We start from the raw sequence: 20,290 nt of genomic DNA on the forward strand, positions 1-20,290 counted from the left end.
CACACACTACGTACACCAGCTTGGTGCAAATGTCTCTGCTGGGAGTTTTAAATTTGCTGATAGAAGTCTTGCTACCAATCATGTGAACAGTCTTTCTCGAAAGATAATGTAGTTGTATTAAAAAAAACAGTCAGAGATCGCGGGCGCAGCTCATGATGCTTTGCATAAATTAAATTAAATTAAACTAGGTGCGTAGCGGCCATGGCCTTGTTATAGTTAATCTGATCAACTCGGCTCCCGGTCGCCTGGTTAATCACATCCATTTCGTTGTTTATCCATGCTGGTACATGGGATTCCTTATGATCAGGGTGACGTGTCGGGCGACTGAGAATACGTTGACATGCTGGCTTACCTACTGGCTGTCTGGCACCACTTCCCGGGCGAGCAAGAGCAATCATACTGCGACGCAGTTGAACTCGACGGATCGCCTGATCGCGCGCGTATCCTCCGTGGTGGTGCCATGGTGGCGACGGCATGACTGCAGGGGCAAGCCTGGGGAGAGTCAATGTCCGGCGTGCGTGCGTGCGTGCGTCCGGAGCACTAGCTGCAGTGCCGCGTGTTTGTTCGTTTTGTTGTGGTTGGATTGCCTTTTGATTCAGCTAAGCTTATCCGTGACCACGATCTGGGCTCTTGTTCTGCGCGCGTGATTTGATCTCCAGATGATCCACGGTCGGCCGGACGTACATGATCCCCGGCCGTAGCATCTGCATGGGTGTCCCGCCTTTCACGTACCACTTTGCCAGCGCGCGGCTTGCCCTGGGTTGGTCGGGCATAAGAGCACCTCCAACAGCCACGTCAAAAGACGCACGCGCGGGGTAAACTGGGTTTTTAGCGCGCAAGGGACGTTTTTGCGCGCTCCAGCGGTGACGGAAAACTAGTGCGCGCGGGAAACGATTACGCGCGCGGGTGAAAAGGCGGCAGCTCGCGCGCTACATTTGGCGCACCGCTTCCGGCGCGCCTATAAATTGCGGCGCTCGCCACGCGGCTATCCACACTGCCACGCGTGCCTTATCCGCTTCCTCGTAGCTTCCTTTGCTTCCTCGCCGCTCCAGCGCCCCGCCACCGACGCGCCACCATGCCGCCGCGCCGCTGAGGAGCGTCGGGCTACCGCGGCGTCCACCAGTGCCCCAACGGCTGGTACTACGCCGAGATCCGGTCCGGCGACGTCCGGCTCGGCCTCGGCACCTTCCAGACTGCGCACGAGGCCGCCCGCGCGTACGACGCGGCGGCGTGGCGCCTAGACAGGCCCCACACGCAGATGAATTTCCAGGACGTCTACACGCGCCAGCAGGCGCAGGACGTCGCCCCTCCGCCTCGTCTTATCACGGACCAGGACCGTGCGGAGCACACTCGGCGGCAGCGCCGCCTCCTCATCGCCGAGGAGGACGAGCGAGGCATGGTGGAGTGGCGTCGGCGCCACCCGGAGGAGGTCGCCAACGAGCAAGCCTACTGGGCGGAGAGGACGGCAAAGCGCCGCGCGGATCGGTTGGACAGGCGTCGGCGGAAGGCCCTGGCGCTATCGCAGTGCGATATCGTTGAAGCAGGTGGGCAGTCGATCTTTACGGCTAATGATCCTCGTTGGGACGACATGTGGCTCGATACCTCGGACCAGACCAGCGAGGATGATGATGATTATGACGACCGGGAGTAGGTTGTAGTTGCACTATCTAGTCGTTTTTATGTCGTTGCACCGTAGTTTTATCTATGCTATGGAACTATGTAAAATATCTATGTATCATTTTTATCTATGAATTTTATTATGTATCGTTTTTATTTAAAATTATGTACGCAATGTTCGTGCGATAGCGCGCGCTGCATTTTATCGCGGCTGCTGAAGCTACGCGCGCGCTAAATTTTAGCGCGGCTGCTGGAGCCAGCGCCGCCCGCCGCGCTTTTCCAGCCGATGGGCGCGCTGCGCGTTGGGCGGCTATTGAAGATGCTCTAAGGCCAAGCAGAAAAAAAGTTTGCTTCAAAGAGAGCTGAAAATAAAAAGCTACCTTTCGGGGGAAAAGTCCATTCTGCACCCGAGCTCATATGCTCCCGCATGAACAGTAAAATCGAAAAAAATTCAAAAAATTCCAAATTTTTTTAGAGAAACATTGACAAAAGTTCTAAGTGCCTGCAAAAATTCATCATGAAATCACATTCCTGTAAGGCGTGGCAAAAAAAACAAATTCAGTGCTTCAAAATGCGTTTGAAAGTAGCTTTTTCAGAGTACTGTTTTTGTTTTTTTTGCCACGCCTTCTAGGAATGTGATTTCATGACGAATTTTTGCAGGCACTTAGAACTTTTGTCAATGTTTCTCTCAAAAAAAATTGGAATTTTTTGAATTTTTTCGATTTTTTTTCAATTTTACTGTTCACCCGAGGTGATAACTGTTTTGTTTTCTTAGGGCATCTCCGACCCACAAACCGGACACCGCATGCGTCAGTGGACACTGATGCGGAATACGGCCACCCAAAACTATCTGCATACATTTCAAGCTGAGTTTGAACTAACCGGATGAATTACATGCAAACCGTATGATTTTCATACAAACCGGATGAAAACATTTCGCGCATATTTTAACTAAACTATAACGGACTAGGCTAAAACTAGTCTAATGCCGGCCGCGGCGGATCTCCAATCCCACGCCATGTCTTCCCTATGTTCGGCAACCCGCTCATCGTATTCTCGTGAGCCTCGGAGGGATATGCTTCAGCAGGAGGGGAAGAGTAGCCTCCTTCTGCCGCCGCGAAGCACGAATCGGAGTTGGTTTTTGGGGCGGAGAAAATGTTCGCCGTGGCCTATGCCATCGCGAAGCGGGCAAGTCATCGGCTTTGCAAACCGGTGAGGCGGTGGCGGCGGCCTTCATGGGACCCAAGCGGCAGCGGCCTCCCATGTTCTACGTTTCCTTGTTGTCATAGGCGGTCACAGACGTGCCGCCTTCGTCGTCGTGGCGCCGCGGCGGGACCGACGCGTTGTTGTAACGTCATCATCGGTGCCCCAGTCAAATCCCTTTTGCCGCTATGTCAATGTCTGTGAACATGGATTCTTTCTCCGCTTGCCGGACGCGTTGCCGACATCGCTCATGGCGGTTTGCCGGGAGACGGCCTGGAGATGGCAGTGGTGCCCGCTTTGGAGGGCTTGCCGGGCAACCCAGTCGGCTGCAATGTCGGTGATCTCCTTCTTCTTCTCGGATGAGAGGTTGTCCTAGAGGGCTGTGGAGATCGAGGAGGCTATGCCGGGTGTGGTGCAAGGAGGAGATGGAGAGAGGAGGTGCGGTGTGGTTCTTGCCCGCCGCCTGGCCACAGTTAAATAGCGGACGGATGCGAGGCGTCAACCGGAGAGGTGTTTAACGCGGGCCGGCAGAGGGACTGACGGGTAGCACTCGGGTCACCGGAGTAGGTTCCTCGGTACACGCGGTGGTTTAATGGAGGTAGGCTGCAGACAAATGCCCTTTCAATGCGGAGTAAAGGCTTGCGCACCGAGCACCACTCACAGCTGGCGAGCCGCTTCAATGTCAGCGCCAGTGAGAGGTCATGTCTGCTCTGGGTCTGCGTAAATACGGAGGAGCTGCTCTGGTGGAAACGCGAGGGGTTTTTGGGTGGGACAGGGCAGTCAGAAGCAGGTGTGGCAGAGGTCCGCACACCCGCAAAGTCCCCTCTCCTCCCGCAGGAAAAATGACGTCCGGACCGGTCGACAGACCAATACAGACCCACGTTAGATGGCCACATTTGAACTGCGCGGTCCGGACGGATGCGGATGTTTTGAGGGTCGGCGTTATGGCATCTCCAATGCGAGCCCCCCAATCAGACAATGTATTTGTCCGCAGACATTGATATGTGAGACGTCCGCTGTCGGTGTACAAAAAGAGGGGTCGTTTTTTACCCCAATACCTGTGCACGGGCAGTCGAAGCCGCGCCCGCGGTCACACCAAGCAGAGCAGGGGAGGTGAGCCAAGGTAAGACCGAAGCCCAAGACAATCAGAGCAACGCCAAAGCCAAGACCACAAAGAGCAGAGGGACGAAGCAGGTTCCCCCGGCAAGACCCTTGCCGGGGCAATCTCAGCGGCCCCGGCAAGATCCTTGCCGGGACAGCTCGCCCCACACCAACAGAGCAAGCCACCCTTGAGCCCACGATCCCCAACACCATCATCCATGTGGGGCCAGGGCTCGGGAGGCACCTCCGTGGTGGCATGCAGATCTTTGTGAAGACATATTCAAGATCAGATGAGGATTAGGACGCCGATCCTCGGCAAGATCCTTGCCGAGGAAGGCTACCAGACCCCCGGCAAGACCCTTGCCGGGGACGACAGCGCGCCATGGCAAGACCCTTGCCGGGCCACCGGGCAAGGCCCTCACCAAGGACGCCAGCGGGACCACCGCCAAACCCGCGCCAACCAAGCTTCCACCGCCGTTCCCATGCAGCTGCCGGCCCAACCAGCTGGGCGGGCACCTGCGTGGCAACATGCAGCTCCCAGGCCAACTCATCAAGCGCCTGCGTGGCGGCATGCAGATCTTCGTGAAGGCTCCACCACCGCGCCACCTCAGCTGCCTGGCTGCCTACATGGCACCATGCACGTCACTGGCCAGGGCGCATGTCAAGGCGAGGAGGAGCGGCGAAGGACGGGACGGGCCTCGCCCCCGTCCCCAATAAAGCAAGGGGACACCTACACTACGCATTAAATGTGTCTTGTCCTGTAATACGAGCGATAAGCTCAGAGCACTGTACGCCTTTTCACCTCCTGTGTGTCACTGTGGCAGCCCCTTCCAACTATAATACGAGGCCCATGGCATACTGGAGAAGGATTCGGATCTTTCGAACCACGCACTGACCACAGCTAGTTCGAGAGCTCAAGAACTCTCAGAAATACACCCACCAAAGCAGGACTAGGGTTTTACGCATCCTCGCGGCCCGAACCTGGGTAAACGATCCTTGTGCTGTCTACTAGCCCTGCTCTCCTCACAACCCTGCGCCCCGGCAACCGTAGTAGGGATTCTTGTGATCCCATAGGTGTCGTTCCACACCGACATCTTTGGCGCGCCAGGTAGGGGCGCAATTGTGAGAATCTGGTCTGGTAGTTAGCCTATCAGTTCTTCGTCGCCATGGCTCCTAAGAAGAAGACGGCCACGCGATCGGCTCGTTGGGAGCCGAACGGCCCGTGCCGGTGCGGACGAGCAGCGGACCGGTCGCAGACAGGACCCGGGCCGCGGCCCGCGAGCACCAGCATCGCCCGGGCAGTCGGAGCCTGGCGAGCGGCGTTGTTCGCGCGCCAGACGACCAGCTACACGTTGCCAGATCCAAAGACGGAGCTGGGCCCCCCGCAGGCGGCGCGGGGCCCTCCAGGAGTGTTGCTGTGCCACCCCCGGGCGGTGCAGCGACCTCCAGGACGCCCACACCGGCGACCACCGCGCACTCTTCCCATGGTGTGCGCGCCGAGCAGCGTCACCACGTCGGTGACCCTGGGCACCGCCGTGGGAAGAGCCCTGTGCGTCATCCGCAAGATGAAGGGATTCAACACGCTCGCCGAAGCGCTGGCAAAAATGGCACGCAGCCGCTGGGTCGTAACGGAGCTCCTTCTAACGTAATTAGAAGTCGAAGCGCGCTGCGATCCACGCAGCTGTCACCGCCGCCCACGCCAACGGAAGCTTTGGCGCGCGCAGCTGCTCCTCGACTTCCCTCCTACTGCTGAGAAGCTCGACGAGTGGAGGGCCACCATCCGAAGCCTCGTCGCCGTCGCAAACAAAGACGATCCGCGACCGGCGGGGCCCTCGGGTTGGCGCTCCACCGAGCCACCACATGCTGGCGCTGGGAGGACCGGGGGAGCTGCGGCCACGGTGCACTCTCCTCCTCCTCGCCAGCCGCCGGGGGCGTCGGCCCGTCGTGACGACGCTTGTGATAACATCTCCATAGCGTCATCCGACCCGCGGACCCTCCGCGACCAGCGCCAGGTCCTTCGGGAACGAGCTCACGAAGACGCTCGAACCACCGTCGAGCGCCGGCGCGAAACGCGCCGCCAGTCGGACAAGCGGGCGGGACCTGCTATGGACCACCCGGCACCGGGGGACTCCGGCGGCCTACCTTACGAGGTGGGCTGCCCGGCCTTTACCCGTGAGCTGCGGCAGTTCCAGTGGCCGTCCCACCGCACGTTCAAACCCGACGTCGGCGAGAAGTACACCGGCAAGACTAATCCGTCCGAGTTCCTCAGCATCTACACCATCGCGATGCAGGCTGCTGGAGCTCGTGATGACAAGGTGCTTGCCAACTATTTCCCGCTGGCGCTGAAGCCCAATGTGATGTCTTGGTTGATGCACTTGCCGGCGGATTCCATTTCTTCCTGGTTGGATCTGTGCCATGAGTTCGTTGGCGCCTTCACGGGAGGCCACCAAGCTCATGGCCAGGCCAGTGATCTGCATATCATTCCCCAGAAGGAAGGGGAGACCCTGCGCAAGTACATCCAGAGATTCAGCCGGGTGCAATACAACATCCCCGACGTTCATCCCGCCGCTGTGATTAGCGCGTTCCACCAGAACGTGCGCAATCGCAAGATGCGCGAAGAGCTGGCGATGACCAAAGTTAAGGATGTGGCCGAGCTCTACGTTCTGGCTGATAGGTGCGCCCGGGCTGAAGAGGGAAGGAAGTACCCCGGCGAAGACACCGGCGCGGAAACCGACTCTACCGATGAAGACGCCGCTACCCCGACGAAGAAGGGCCGGCGTCGCAACAGGAAATGCAAAGGCAAGGCCGTGCTTGCCGTTGAGGGATCTGACGACACCGGTGCTGGCAAGAAGGTCAAGGCAGACACCCCCCGGCAAGGAGATTGCCGGGTGCGCCGCCTGCCGGGCCTTGGCGGCTACCGATAAGCCAGGAAGCTCCGGCAAGCAATACTGCAAGATCCACCGCACCAAGGGCCACGACCTCCAGAACTGCCGGCAAGTCGAGCTGCTTGCTGAGAAGCAAAAGGCTGAGTACGAGAGGCGGGACAAGGAGAAGGACCAGGACGGTGCGGAGGGGTCCGGCAAGAAGCGTGGCGGCCAAGGAGGCCGCCCCGGCAAGGACAACCAGCAAGAGAGGCCCGCCCGGGGCCGCAACAAGAAACAAGAAGACGATGATCACGACGAGGACGACGAGTCTGGTGAGCAAGGGTTCCAGAAGGCTACGGAGGCCATGTGCGTCGATGGCGGCGCCTCGCTGCGTACCTCTCATCGCCAGCTCAAGCAGTGGGCGCGTGAGATTACGGCAGCAGAGCCGTCGTTCGACGCTCAGAAGCCGCTGAAGTGGTCCAGCACGCCCCACATCTTTGACGCCGAGGACCACCCTGACCGCACTACCGCGGTCGGGTGTTTGCCATTGTTGGTCTCACCAACGATACGCAACCTCAGAGTGAACAAGATGTTGGTTGACGGAGGGGCCGGCCTGAACCTGATCTCGCCTGTCGTGATCAAAAAGATGCAAATACTGATGGAGACCTCGAGGAAACGGGCACGTTTCAAGGGGTCAATCTGGGGAGGAGCCAGCCGAGGGGAAAGGTCACACTGCTCGTGACGTTTGGAGGAGAGTTGAACTACAGGACGGAGAGGATCATCTTCGACGTAGCCGAGATCCCCTTGCCCTACAACGGGATCCTTGGCCGCCCGGCACTAGCCAAGTTCATGGCGGCATCACACTACGCCTACAAAATGCTAAAGATGCCGGGGCCGTTGACCATCATCTCCGTCCCCTCCGACAAGAAGGACGCGCTGATCTGCGCCGACCAGCTCTACCGGGAAGCAGTTGCAGCAGCTGCCGCCAAGGCACCTGCTCCTGCCGCTGAAGCCTCGGGAGGGAAGAAGAAGGCCGGCAAGACCTCTCGCACCCACTCCGGCAAGCGCACCTCCTCAGAGTGTTGTGCTACCGTCGAGGACGTGCCAGAGAGCTCTACCGACAAGAGCAAGAGACCCAGGGCCGAGCCGCCGCAGGCCAAGAAGGTGCCCGTCAGGGAGGATGGCACGGGAGGGGCCTTCAGCATAGGCTCCACCCTCGACAGCAAATAGGAAGGCGCGCTCGTCACCTTCCTGCGGGCGAATGTCGATGTGTTTGCATGGCAAGCATCCGACATCCCCGGTGTTCCCAGGGAGGTGATTGAGCACCACCTAGCTGTCTGCCCTCACGCGCGGCCCGTCAGGCAGAAGGTCAGAAAGCAGGCTCTGGAGAGGCAGGAGTTCATCACAGAGGAGATCAGGAAGTTGGAAGCGGCAGGTTTGGTGAGAGGAGTGCTCCACCCGACGTGGTTGGCCAATCCGGTAGTGGTGCGCAAGGCGAATGGGAAGTGGAGACTGTGTATTGATTACACAGATATCAATAAGGCTTGCCCTAAGGACCCCTTCCCGTTGCCGCGCATCCACCAGATTGTTGACTCCACGGCCGGGTGCGATCTGCTATCATTCCTCAATGCCTACTCAGGCTACCACCAGACCTTCATGACGAAAGAGGATGAAGAGAAGACAGCATTCATCACCCCATGTGGTACGTATTGCTTTTTACGGATGCCTTTCGGGTTGAAGAGTGCTGGCTCAACGTTTGCAAGAGCAGTCCAAATTGGTTTTGAACCTCAGCTCCATAGAAATATGGAGGCCTACATGGATGACATAGTGGTCAAAACCAAGGACGGGCCAACTCTTGTGCAAGATCTGGAAGAGACATTTGCTAACCTGCGCAAGATCAACCTCAAGCTGAACCCTGAGAAGTGTGTCTTCGGCGTTCTGTCCAGCAAGCTTCTCGGGTTCTTTGTGTCACAGCGCAGGATCGAGGCAAACCCAGACAAGATCAAGGCTATTGAGCAGATCGAGGCGCCCAAGCGGATCAAGGATGTGCGTCGGCTCACCGGCCGCGTTGACGCCATGAGCCGATTCATCTCCAAGTCCGCCGAGCGCGCCTTTCCCTTCTTCAAAATCTTGAAGAAGGCAGGCCCAATAGAGTGGACCCCAGAAGCCAAGGCAGCACTGCAGGATCTGAAGAAATAACTTTCCTCCACGCCAATACTGGTTGCGCCTAAACCACAAGAGCCGTTGCTGCTGTATCTGGCGGCGACGAATCAAGTGGTCAGCGTCGCACTGGTGGCACAGAGGGAGGTCGACGAGGAGGCAGCAATGGCGGCAGAACCAACGGATGGCAAGCCAAAGATTCCCCCGGCAGGGCCTGGTGCCGACGAGGCGCGGCCCCCGGCAGAGTCTGATGCCACCAAGGCAGTACCCGCGCAGTCGAGTGAGGTGGTGCCAAAGAAGAAGATGATGCAGCACCCGGTTTACTTTGTCAGCTCCCTCTTGCAGGGGGCTAGGTCGAGGTATTCCGGCGTGCAAAAATTGCTCTTCGGCCTCCTTATGGCCTCAAGGAAGCTGCGTCACTGCTTCCAAGCCCACGATATCACTGTCGTCACCCGCCTCCCGTTGCAACGGATACTGCACAACCCAGACGCAACCGGAAGGATTGTGGAATGGGCCTTGGAGCTGTCAAGCTTCGGTTTAAGGTTTGAAAGTACCTCGACAATTCAGAGCAGAGTCTTGGCGGAGTTCATCGCAGAATGGACCTCGACACCTGACGAAGAAATCCAGGAGACCACTCTCCCCGGCAAGGAAGCAGACCGCGACTGGATCATGTACTTTGATGGGGCTTTCTCGCTACAAGGCGCCAGTGCCGGTGTGCTGCTCGTCGCACCCACCGGAGAACACCTCAAGTACGTGATCCAGATGCACTTCCCCAGGGAGATGTCCACCAACAACACTGCTGAGTACGAGGGATTGCTTGCCGGTCTCAGGATCGCGGCAGACCTCGGGGTTAAGAAGCTCATCGTCAGGGGTGACTCGCAGCTCGCTGTCAGGTAGGTCAACAAGGATTATCAGAGCCCATTGATGGAAGCTTACGTAGATGAGGTGAGGAAGCTGGAGGAACGCTTTGACGGTATCCAGGCGGAGCACGTCCCCCGAGTGGAGAACGACATCGCCGATTACCTGTCAAAGCGTTACGCATTCAAGCTACCTGTGGAACCAGGTACCTTTTTGCTCCGGTTAACTCAACCATCCATCGAACCATCAGCGGAGGAAATCAGGTCCCAGCAAGTACTTTCCTACCGAGCCCCCTGGGGCTACCGGCAAGGGTGCTGCCGCGGACGCTGAGCCTGCCCAAGAGCAACTGGCTCCGGCGGGGCGTCAAGCCCTGGCCGTAGAGACAGCCGCTCCCATGGCGTAAGAGATGCCTTTGGTCCTTGCCGTCGAGCCCCAGGCTCCGGCATGGGCGCAGCATACCGTCCAATTCCTCCAAACAGGGGAGCTTCCTGGGGAGCAGGAAGAAGCGGAGAAAGTAGCCCGTCGGTCCGCCCTGTACCAGTTCGTCGATGACGTCCTGTACTGGAGAAGACCGAACGGTGTGAAACTCAAGTGCATCCCCCGGGAGGAAGGACTGGAGTTGTTGGCGGAGATACTGTTGGGAATCGTAGCATAATTTTAAAATTGTCCTACGTTCACCAAGATGCATCTATGGAGTATACTAGCAACGAGGGGAAGGGAGTGCATCTACATACCCTTGTAGATCGCGAGCGGAAGCGTTCCAATGAACATGGATGACGGAGTCGTACTCGCCGTGATCCAAATCACCGATGACCGAGTGCCGAACGGACGGCACCTCCGCGTTCAACACACGTACGGTGCAGCGACGTCTCCTCCTTCTTGATCCAGCAAGGGGGAAGGAGAGGTTGATGGAGATCCAGCAGCACGACGGCGTGGTGGTGGATGTAGCGGGTCTCCGCAGGGCTATGCCGAACTTCTGCGAGAGAGAGAGGTGTTGCAGGGGAGGAGGGAGGCGCCCAAGGCTGTTGTGTGCTGCCCTCCCCCCCTTTATATAGGCCCCCTGGGGGGGCGCCGGCCCCAAGAGATGAGATCTCAAGGGGGGCGGCGGCCACAAGGGGGGGAAGGGGTTGCCTTGCCCCCCAAGGCAAAGGGGAACTCCCCCCTAGGGTTCCCAACCCTAGGCGCATGGGGGAGGCCCAAGGGGGGCGCCCCAGCCCACTAAGGGCTGGTTCCCTTCCACTTTCAGCCCACGGGGCCCTCCGGGATAGGTGGCCCCACCCGGTGGACCCCCGGGACCCTTCCGGTGGTCCCGGTACAATACCGGTAACCCCCGAAACTTTCCCGGTGGCCGAAACTGGACTTCCGATATATAATTCTTCACCTCCGGACCATTCCGGAACCTCTCATGACGTCCGGGATCTCATCCGGGACTCCGAACAACTTTCGGGTTTCCGCATACATATATCTCTACAACCCTAGCGTCACCAAACCTTAAGTGTGTAGACCCTACGGGTTCGGGAGACATGCAGACATGACCGAGACGCCTCTCCGGTCAATAACCAACAGCGGGATCTGGATACCCATGTTGGCTCCCACATGTTCCACGATGATCTCATCGGATGAACCACGGTGTCGAGGATTCAATCAATCCCGTATGCAATTCCCTTTGTCAATCGGCATGTTACTTGCCCGAGATTCGATCGTCGGTATCCCAATACCTTGTTCAATCTCGTTACCGGCAAGTCTCTTTACTCGTACCGCAATGCATGATCCCGTGACTAACGCCTTAGTCACATTGAGCTCATTATGATGATGCATTACCGAGTGGGCCCAGAGATACCTCTCCGTCACACGGAGTGACAAATCCCAGTCTCGATCCGTGCCAACCCAACAGACACTTTTGGAGATACCCGTAGTGCACCTTTATAGTCACCCAGTTACGTTGTGACGTTCGGCATACCCAAAGCACTCCTACGGTATCCGGAAGTTGCACGATCTCATGATCTAAGGAAAAGATACTTGACATTGGAAAAGCTCTAGCAAACGAAACTGCACGATCTTTTATGCTATGCTTAGGATTGGGTCTTGTCCATCACATCATTCTCCTAATGATGTGATCCCGTTATCAATGACATCCAATGTCCATAGTCAGGAAACCATGACTATCTGTTGATCAACGAGCTAGTCAACTAGAGGCTTACTAGGGACACGTTGTGGTCTATGTATTCACACATGTATTACGATTTCCGGATAATACAATTATAGCATAAATAATAGACAATTACCATGAACAAAGAAATATAATAATAACCATTTATTATTGCCTCTAGGGCATATTTCCAACAGATACATGGAGGCATATGTGGCTCCCACATAGGGTCGAGGGCCCTTGCTGGGAAGGCGTTCCGGCAAGGTTTCTTCTGGCCCACCGCCCTCCAGGATGCGACGACACTAGTAACCAAGTGTGAAGCATGCCAGTTCCATTCAAAGAAGCTTCATCAACCAGCTCAAGCCCTTCAAACAATCCCTCTCTCCTGGCCATTCTCGGTCTGGGGGCTCGATATACTGGGCCCTTTCCCCCGCGCTGTCGGGGGCTTTGAGTACTTGTACGTTGCAATCGACAAGTTCAAAAAGTGGACGGAGGTGGAAGCAGTGAGGAAGGTGACTGCTCAGTCAGATGTGAAGTTCTTCAAAGGACTGGTCTGCCGTTTTGGTGTGCCAAACAGAGTCATCACCGACAACGGCATGCAGTTCACAAGCCACACCTTCATGCAGTACATCCAAGACCTCGGCAGCAAGGTCTGTTTTGCTTTCGTGGCACATCCACGGAGCAACGGCCAAGCTGAGAGGGCAAATGCTGAAGTGTTGCGAGGCCTGAGAACGAAGACCTTTGACAAGCTGCACAAGAGTGGAAGGTGCTGGATTGATGAGTTGCCGACGGTTCTTTGGTCGATCAGGACGACGCCAAATCGAGCCACCGGCCAGACACCTGTTGCCCTGGTATACGGGGCAGAAGCGGTTCTCCCCACGGAACTCATATACGGGTCACCTCGAGTGCTCCATTACGATGAGCTTGAGCAAGAGCCGTTGCGCCAAGATGACACGACGCTCCTTGAGGAAGATCGTCTTCGGGCGGCTGTGAGAGCGGCACGCTACCAGCAAGCCTTGCACCGCTACCATAGCCGCAAGGTTCATGCCCGAAGCTTTGAGGAAGGCGACCTTGTTCTTCGACGCGTTCAGTCGGCCAAGAATTCCAAAAATTTGACGCCGAAGTGGGAAGGACCTTATCGGGTAATGTGAGTCACCAGGCCTGGCGCAGTCCGCCTGGAGACCGAGGATGTCGTCCCAGTGAGCAACTCCTGGAACATCGAGCATCTTCGCAAGTTTTACCCGTAAGGCGCGGCTTGCCGGGCCTCCCGGCAAGCCACATTTTGTACAAGCTTTGCCGGCAAGGCACGTGACCCTTTGTACAAAGCCAGGCGTAGACCCTGAGCATAAATAAATGAAGCGCTGGCGCCCTAAGTCATAGCATGCATGCTAGGTCGAGTCTCTTCCTTGGTTAGGGTTGATAGTGCTCAGCAACGACTAACCCCTAGCTTAGAGGTCGAGTGTGCGTCTATCTGTTTCTCTTCTGTCCTCTTTTGGTTCGCAGGGCACATGAGCACTTCTGCTGAGCTACTTGGAAGAAAGAAAACGGACCGGCGTCCCGATCCCGGCAAACCAGAGTTGCCGGGGGCTGCAAGCACAACCACGGCAAGATGAGATTGCCGGGGGCTGTAGATCCAGATAAGTCTTTTATCCTCTGTCATGCATTTCGGAACCGGACTGGGGTATGTGAAACCTCGTTTTTATATCTAGGCTGCCGTGCTCCCCTTTTTCCTATACCTAAGGATTATTTCTTGGGTCCGGATTTGGTTGTAGCCGCGGCGGCAAGGAGGTAAAACGAGGAGCCTAAAGCCCACCTCATCCCTGCCTCCGCCAAGAGCGCTGGAACGGTCGAGTGGAGTGGGGGGACGGCAAGGCCTATTGCCGGGCAAAAACGTTTATCTTAAACAATAACAAGGATTCGCTCCTTGTCGCGGGATTTACCCACGAACGAAAAACCCGGCAAACATCCCTTTTTCATTAAAAACATCCCATACAGGTACAGTTCGTGCGAGATGAAAAACATGAGCAAGGGGATTACAAGTTTTAAATTTAACAAAGGCCCGCAGGCTTACAAACTAAAAAAGAGATAAGATGCCCGTAATCCTTTTCTTGTCCCTCTCCTCAGGAGGCAGGTCAAGGAGGCGAAAGGGAAAAAGGGGCGCCTAGGCGAGCTACGAGCAGCAGAAAGCACCAAGAGAACACCTCGGTGGCCGCCCGCGGGTGGGCCGGTGATGACAGTGTCGGGAAAGAAGCTGGAAGACGAGGCGGCAGGACCGGCAATACGCGATGAAGGCGTCGGTGCCCGCGTACTCCGAGTTGACGGCCTTGCCGCCCGCCCTCTTCCTCTTCCGCAGCCTCCCGACGCCAGCCGCCCAAGGAGACGGCCCCGAGAAGTTCAAGGAGCTGGCCCCGCCCCCGGCAAACCTCTGCCGGAGGAGCGGCCAGGTGCAGATGTTGCTGCTGCCGCACCCGCCCAAGCGCGGGGCGTCCGACGCCTAGTCGGACTCGTCCCCGCTATTCGCCCCGCTGTCCTCCTCATCACTTTCGCTCGAGGAAGAGCTTCCATCGTCAGAATCTCCATCAGAGGAGCTCTCCACGCAGCACTTCAGGCGAGTCCCGAACTCTCCGAAGACCTTGACGGAGAGTAGGCCGTCCTCCATTAATTTGAAGTAGAGGACGAGCCCCGCCGTCAGGCTGTGGATGCGAGCGAACGTCTTCCACCCACAACGGAGGTACATGACTCGAGGAGCCGGGAAGTCGACGTCGACCCGCGTGCCCCCGTTCCCGCAACCCCTCATGTGCAATCTGAGGGATTGGGGCCGGTCACGCTCCATCTCCCGAGCAAACGGGGCGGGAAGATGAAGACGGCGACGCGGAGGCCGGCGCAGCCTGATGAAGAACTCGCGGGGCTGGTCTCCGACATGGCCTTCCATCGGGAAAGGCATCATTGGCGGGGGCGAAGCCGGCGCGCCGCGCCGTCCTCCTCTTCCCCGAGCACTGCGACCTCTACCCCGGCCTCGCCCACAGCCTCGCCCCCTCCCCCTTCCCCTCGCGGCCAGCTCCACCACCGCGGGCTCAGGGGGAGGAGGGACGAGTTGTCGAGCGGAGACCCTCGCTGCCACCGTCGAAGGACCAGGATTCCCTTTCTCCATGGCGAGTAAAAGAAAGAAGCAGAAGCAAGAGGAGATAGATGACAGAAGAGTGCGGGACGCCATCCCCCCTTCCCCCTCCTTATAAAGGAGCGGGGTCGGGGCTCGGCCGCCCCGTTCGGCCAATCCAGCCACCAGAGGCGCGCGGAATCGGGACCGACCCACTGCCCCAACCAGCGACGGCCCGGTTTCCCGCCCCCACCGCTTGCTACCCCAAGTGCATGGGGGACGCGTGGCGGACGTGCAGAACCGAGGGGACGGGCGAAGCGACCTCTCCCCACCCCGTGATCGCGGGGAGTGGATGCCTTGAAGACCGCGCCCCGGCCCCATTCAGTAAATGAGCCGCGCCTCCACGCCTCCCTCTTTTTACGGGGAAGGCGCTAGCCGCCTCTTTACTGCGATGTGACGCATGTGTGTGAAAACCGCCCCACGCATGCTGCCCACGTCACGCACACCCCTCCACGCCGCGCCACACGCGCGGGTCATGGGAAGCGCCGCGCGCAAAAAGTCTTACCGCTGTAAAAACCGCCCCGCCTGCCCGCGCACCATTTTGGGCCTGACCCAACAACGTGTCGCACTTATGTGTGGCCCAGGCCCGGGGGCTCCTGTCGGTGTACAAAAAGAGGGGTGCGTTTTTGTACCCCAATACCTGTGCACGGGCAGTCGGAGCCGTGCCCGCGGTCACACCAAGCAGAGCAGGGGAGGTGAGCCAAGGTAAGACCGAAGCCCAAGACAATCAGAGCAACGCCAAGACCACAAAGAGCAGAGGGACGAAGCAGGTTCCCCCGGCAAGACCCTTGCCGGGGCAACCTCAGCGGCCCCGGCAAGATCCTTGCCGGGACAGCTCGCCCCACACCAACAGAGCAAGCCACCCTTGAGCCCACGATCCCCAACACCATCATCCACGTGGGGCCAGGGCTCGGGAGGCACCTCCGTGGTGGCATGCAGATCTTTGTGAAGACATATTCAAGATCAGATGAGGATTAGAAGACACCGATCCTCGGCAAGATCCTTGCCGAGGAAGGCTACCAGACCCCCAGCAAGACCCTTGCCGGGGACGACAGCGCACCACGGCAAGACCCTTGCCGGGCCACCTGGCAAGGCCCTCACCAAGGATGCCAGCGGGACCACCGCCAAACCCGCGCCAACCAAGCTTCCACCGCCGTTCCCATGCAGCTGCCGGCCCAACCAGCTGGGCGGGCACCTGCGTGGCAACATGCAGCTCCCAGGCCAACTCATCAAGCGCCTGCGTGGCGGCATGCAGCTCTTCGTGAAGGCTCCACCACCGCGCCACCTCAGCTGCCTGGCTGCCTACATGGCACCACGCACCTCACTGGCCAGGGCGCGTGTCAAGGCGAGGAGGAGCGGCGACGGACGGGACGGGCCTCGCCCCCGTCCCCAATAAAGCAAGGGGACACCTACACTACGCATTAAATGCGTCTTGTCTTGTAATACGAGCGATAAGCTCAGAGCACTGTACGCATTTCCACCTCCTGTGTGTCACTGTGGCAGCCTCTTCCAACTATAAAAGGAGGCCCATGGCATACTGGAGAAGGATTCGGCTCTTTCAAACCACGCACTGACCACAGCTAGTTCGAGAGCTCAAGAACTCTCAGAAATACACCCACCAAAGCAGGACTAGGGTTTTACGCATCCTCGCGGCCCGAACCTGGGTAAACGATCCTTGTGCTGTCTACTAGCCCTGCTCTCCTCGCAACCCTGCGCCCCGGCAACCGTAGTAGGGATTCTTGTGATCCCATAGGTGTCGTTCCACAACGACATCCGCCTCTGTTTTTTAAGTCCTTGAGCTCAAAATAATAGCATATCAAATCTCGGATTAGGAAAAATATTCAAATGCGATAGTACTTCCAATTTAAATATTATAATCAAACTAAGTTTTAAAATAAAATAGTTCAAATTTGAATTCAATTCACACATATGTTCTAGTTATCCCCCTTTAACCGCCCACAGGTGCTCAATCAAATCTTCATATGCTCATGAGTTGTTTGATGCCAAATTTGTTGATACATTTGAACAAACTTATCAAATATGACCAGATTATGATATCAAAGGTGAATAGGATCATCAATGTTCTCAAATTCCAGACCTCTAGCAGGATCTTCACCCTCATCCTCCACGATCATGTTTTGCTTGGTCACACAAAATCTCCCACAAGATCTACAAATCCCATTATTTAGTAGGTTTAGGAACAGCTGCAAAATGGACTTGCAACACTCCAGATTCCTTCTCCACATCCTTTCTATCTCCTTGTCTTTGGGCAAAATGAGCTATTTTCTGACCAACTGACTCAGACATAGTCTTGAAGAAGGTAGCTCCTGGAGAATAGATACGTCAACCAGATAGTAGCCCATATTTTATTGATGCCCATTGATAGTATAGTTGCAAGTAAGATATTGCCCATCGGTCAACCTAGACAACAGTGGAGACCGTTGCAGCACATTGATGTCATTGTGAGACTCGGTCATGCCAAAGAAAGCTTGCCAAATCCAAAGGTCATGCGATGCAACTACTAGAATAATGGTGGGATCTTAACATCACCCTGATATTGCCCTCGTAGAGCTTTTGTGCAGTACTTCCCTCATTAGTGCATGCAATCAAGAGATGCGAGCAAACCACGCCACTCTCTTGCTTCGGACATTGCCAAAATTCTTTCGGTGTCTGCGACAGTTGGTTCACTCAAGTACTGAGGTCCAAACATCTTGACCACCACAGTAGCAAATCTGATCAAGGCGTCTCCACATGTGCTCTCAGACATCCGTAGATACTCGTCCTAGGAATCTGCGGTCGTGCCATATGCAAGCATCCGCAATGAAGGTGTGCACTTCCGGTAACCAGAGAATTCAATCCTTTCTATGACATCCTTCTTCAAAATAAAGTAGTCATTGTAGGACCGACCGACAATGGATTGAACGTCTCCAATCACTAAATTACCGCATAGGTAAATAAGCAATACGAAGCAACACACATAAATAGATTAAACATATCAGACAATCACTTACTAATTGACCGGCCCATATCCAACAGTTACTCAAATAACATCACATCAAGAGGGATTCAAGAGTTATTACAAGTCATCATGGAGAACGTGATGGGGGAGGAAGAAGGGGTGATGATGGTGATGATGGAGGCGGCGCGGCAGATGGTGATGGCGTGGTGGAGGCTGACGATGATGGTGGCGCGACAGCAGCAGTCCCTTCTGGTCTCCCTCTTGGTTGCCCCAATGGTGTTCTTGATGTGAACGGCGGCTAGACATGGAGATGAATGGTAAATGACGAACCCCTTGAGGCGGCTAGGGTTGAGAGTGTTTATATAAGAGCTCTCCCCATGCCTCCTCCCTTGATGTGGCTTCTCTCCTAGGGCTCTAGATGAGCCTAATCCTCTCCCAAATCATCCCAAGGCCAAGGAAGTCGTGGGAACAAACGGGGATGAAATCCACGAAGAATACCATCACGAGAGGAGACTTTCGGTGATGTCTCGGGTTCATACCGGCGCCCAAACGACCAGCAGCGGTCGCATAGAACGTCGTCTTTTGACCCGACCTCTTCTGGTAAAACGGCCGCCATTTCTTCATATGAACTCGGAATTTGACATTCTTGGGATTGTTGGCTTTGTATGAACGAAGCCGGTCCATTTATGGTTTTAGATCTTGATTTGGAGCACTTTGATTTTTTTACTTTTTCCAACTTCAAAATGGCTAAGTCTGGGTCCTGGGTGTCCACTGTTTGAACTCCTTTCATTGTGCTAAGTCCCTGGGAAGTCCACATCACCTACAAGACACACAAAGACAAGGACAGCTAGTAAAAACTAACAAAGAATAAAGATATGCAATGCTCGCGGTGAAAAGAGTAAAAAACTGAAAATCATGCTTATGAACGTGTAATTGGCTCAATGGAACATGATATAACATGATATACGAAGATAATGTGCAACAAATGACCTCTAAGGATGCGCAAAATGTGGAGCCATCAACGGCGTTGTGTTTTTTTAATATCTTTGCCGTCTGTTTTTAGGCTGACGACAAATTTCCTGATTCCTGTAGTAAAAGTAGTCGTCCGCCAACGTCCAATTCCTCCGTGCCCTTTTCCAATTTAGCACTTGATGGCCCTTGATCGACCCTTGAAATTGAGAACATGCCCTTCCGTACGCTCCGTGTTTGCAAGGATAGCATGGATCATCGTTGTTTCATCCGCATAATCCTCCTCTTTGGATGACTCAGCATAGTGCTCGTACACGTACTCCATGTCTGAATCCATTACTTCAAAAGGGACAGAATAAATAGCATGAGCATTTCACCAAATAGTTGCCGGGCGTGATGACCCTTGTAGGGGCGAATGGTACCTACGCGGCGGACGGACGGGATGTGTGGACCAACGGCGTAGGCAAAGCGGTGTGGCGACCGGGTGGAGCGGAGGAGGTCGTGGAGGTCCGGAAAGGGCTTGGTGGGCGGCCGGGGTAACTTCAGTGAGGGATGAAGTGGATGCAGAGAAAGGGGAATGGATGGAGACGTGGGGTCCTGGTGTGGTTTTGGATGGGCCGAGGTGTCAGAGTCCTACATGGCTGTTGTTTAGACTCCCGCAAAGCCTACATAGTGTGCTTCCTATTTACCAAAAAATAGACAAGCTGATCCACGGACCGATGCGGGGCGGCGATGGATGACAAATTGTGTCCGGACAACACGGCAGACATATGCGGTCAATTTGAGAGTCCGCCTTGTAGATGCCTTAGAGCATCTCCAACAGCCGCGCGATATAAGCGCCGCCCTGAAAAATACAGTTTTTTGCGCACGCGCAGCCGCTCCGGGCGCTCCAGCGGAGGCGCGAAAAACGCGCGCGCGTCATAAGTGGTTCAGCGCGCGGGGCGAAACGGCATCGCGCGCCGCTTACTTCGTGTGCCCGCTCCCGCGCGCTGCACACTCGAGCGTCCACCTACCACCAATCTAGGCGTCGCCGCCCGCACCATCCCATTTGCTCCGGCGACCCGAGGGCGCTTCCCCGGTCTATCCCCGCGCCGCCGCTGCTTCCTCCGTCTCCCTCTAGTCGCCGCCGCCCCTCCCGCGCGCCATTCCTCCGACGAACAGCGCCCGACCGCCCACTACCGCTCGGCGCCCACTTGGTGTTCGACAAAACGCTTGCAAGGTATGTATTGCTTCAACTTCACATTTTACATGAA

The 20,290-nt window shown here is 56.3% G+C and overlaps 1 pseudogene; it reads left to right on the top strand.

Annotated features, from left to right (window-relative positions):
* Positions 1-1,072: 1,072 nt before the first annotated feature.
* On the top strand, positions 1,073-1,651 carry LOC109770296 (uncharacterized; annotated as a pseudogene).
* Positions 1,652-20,290: the final 18,639 nt, after the last annotated feature.

The sequence above is a fragment of the Aegilops tauschii genome, chromosome 2 (genome assembly GCF_002575655.3).
Source record: "Aegilops tauschii subsp. strangulata cultivar AL8/78 chromosome 2, Aet v6.0, whole genome shotgun sequence".
Classification (NCBI taxonomy): Eukaryota; Viridiplantae; Streptophyta; class Magnoliopsida; order Poales; family Poaceae; genus Aegilops; species Aegilops tauschii.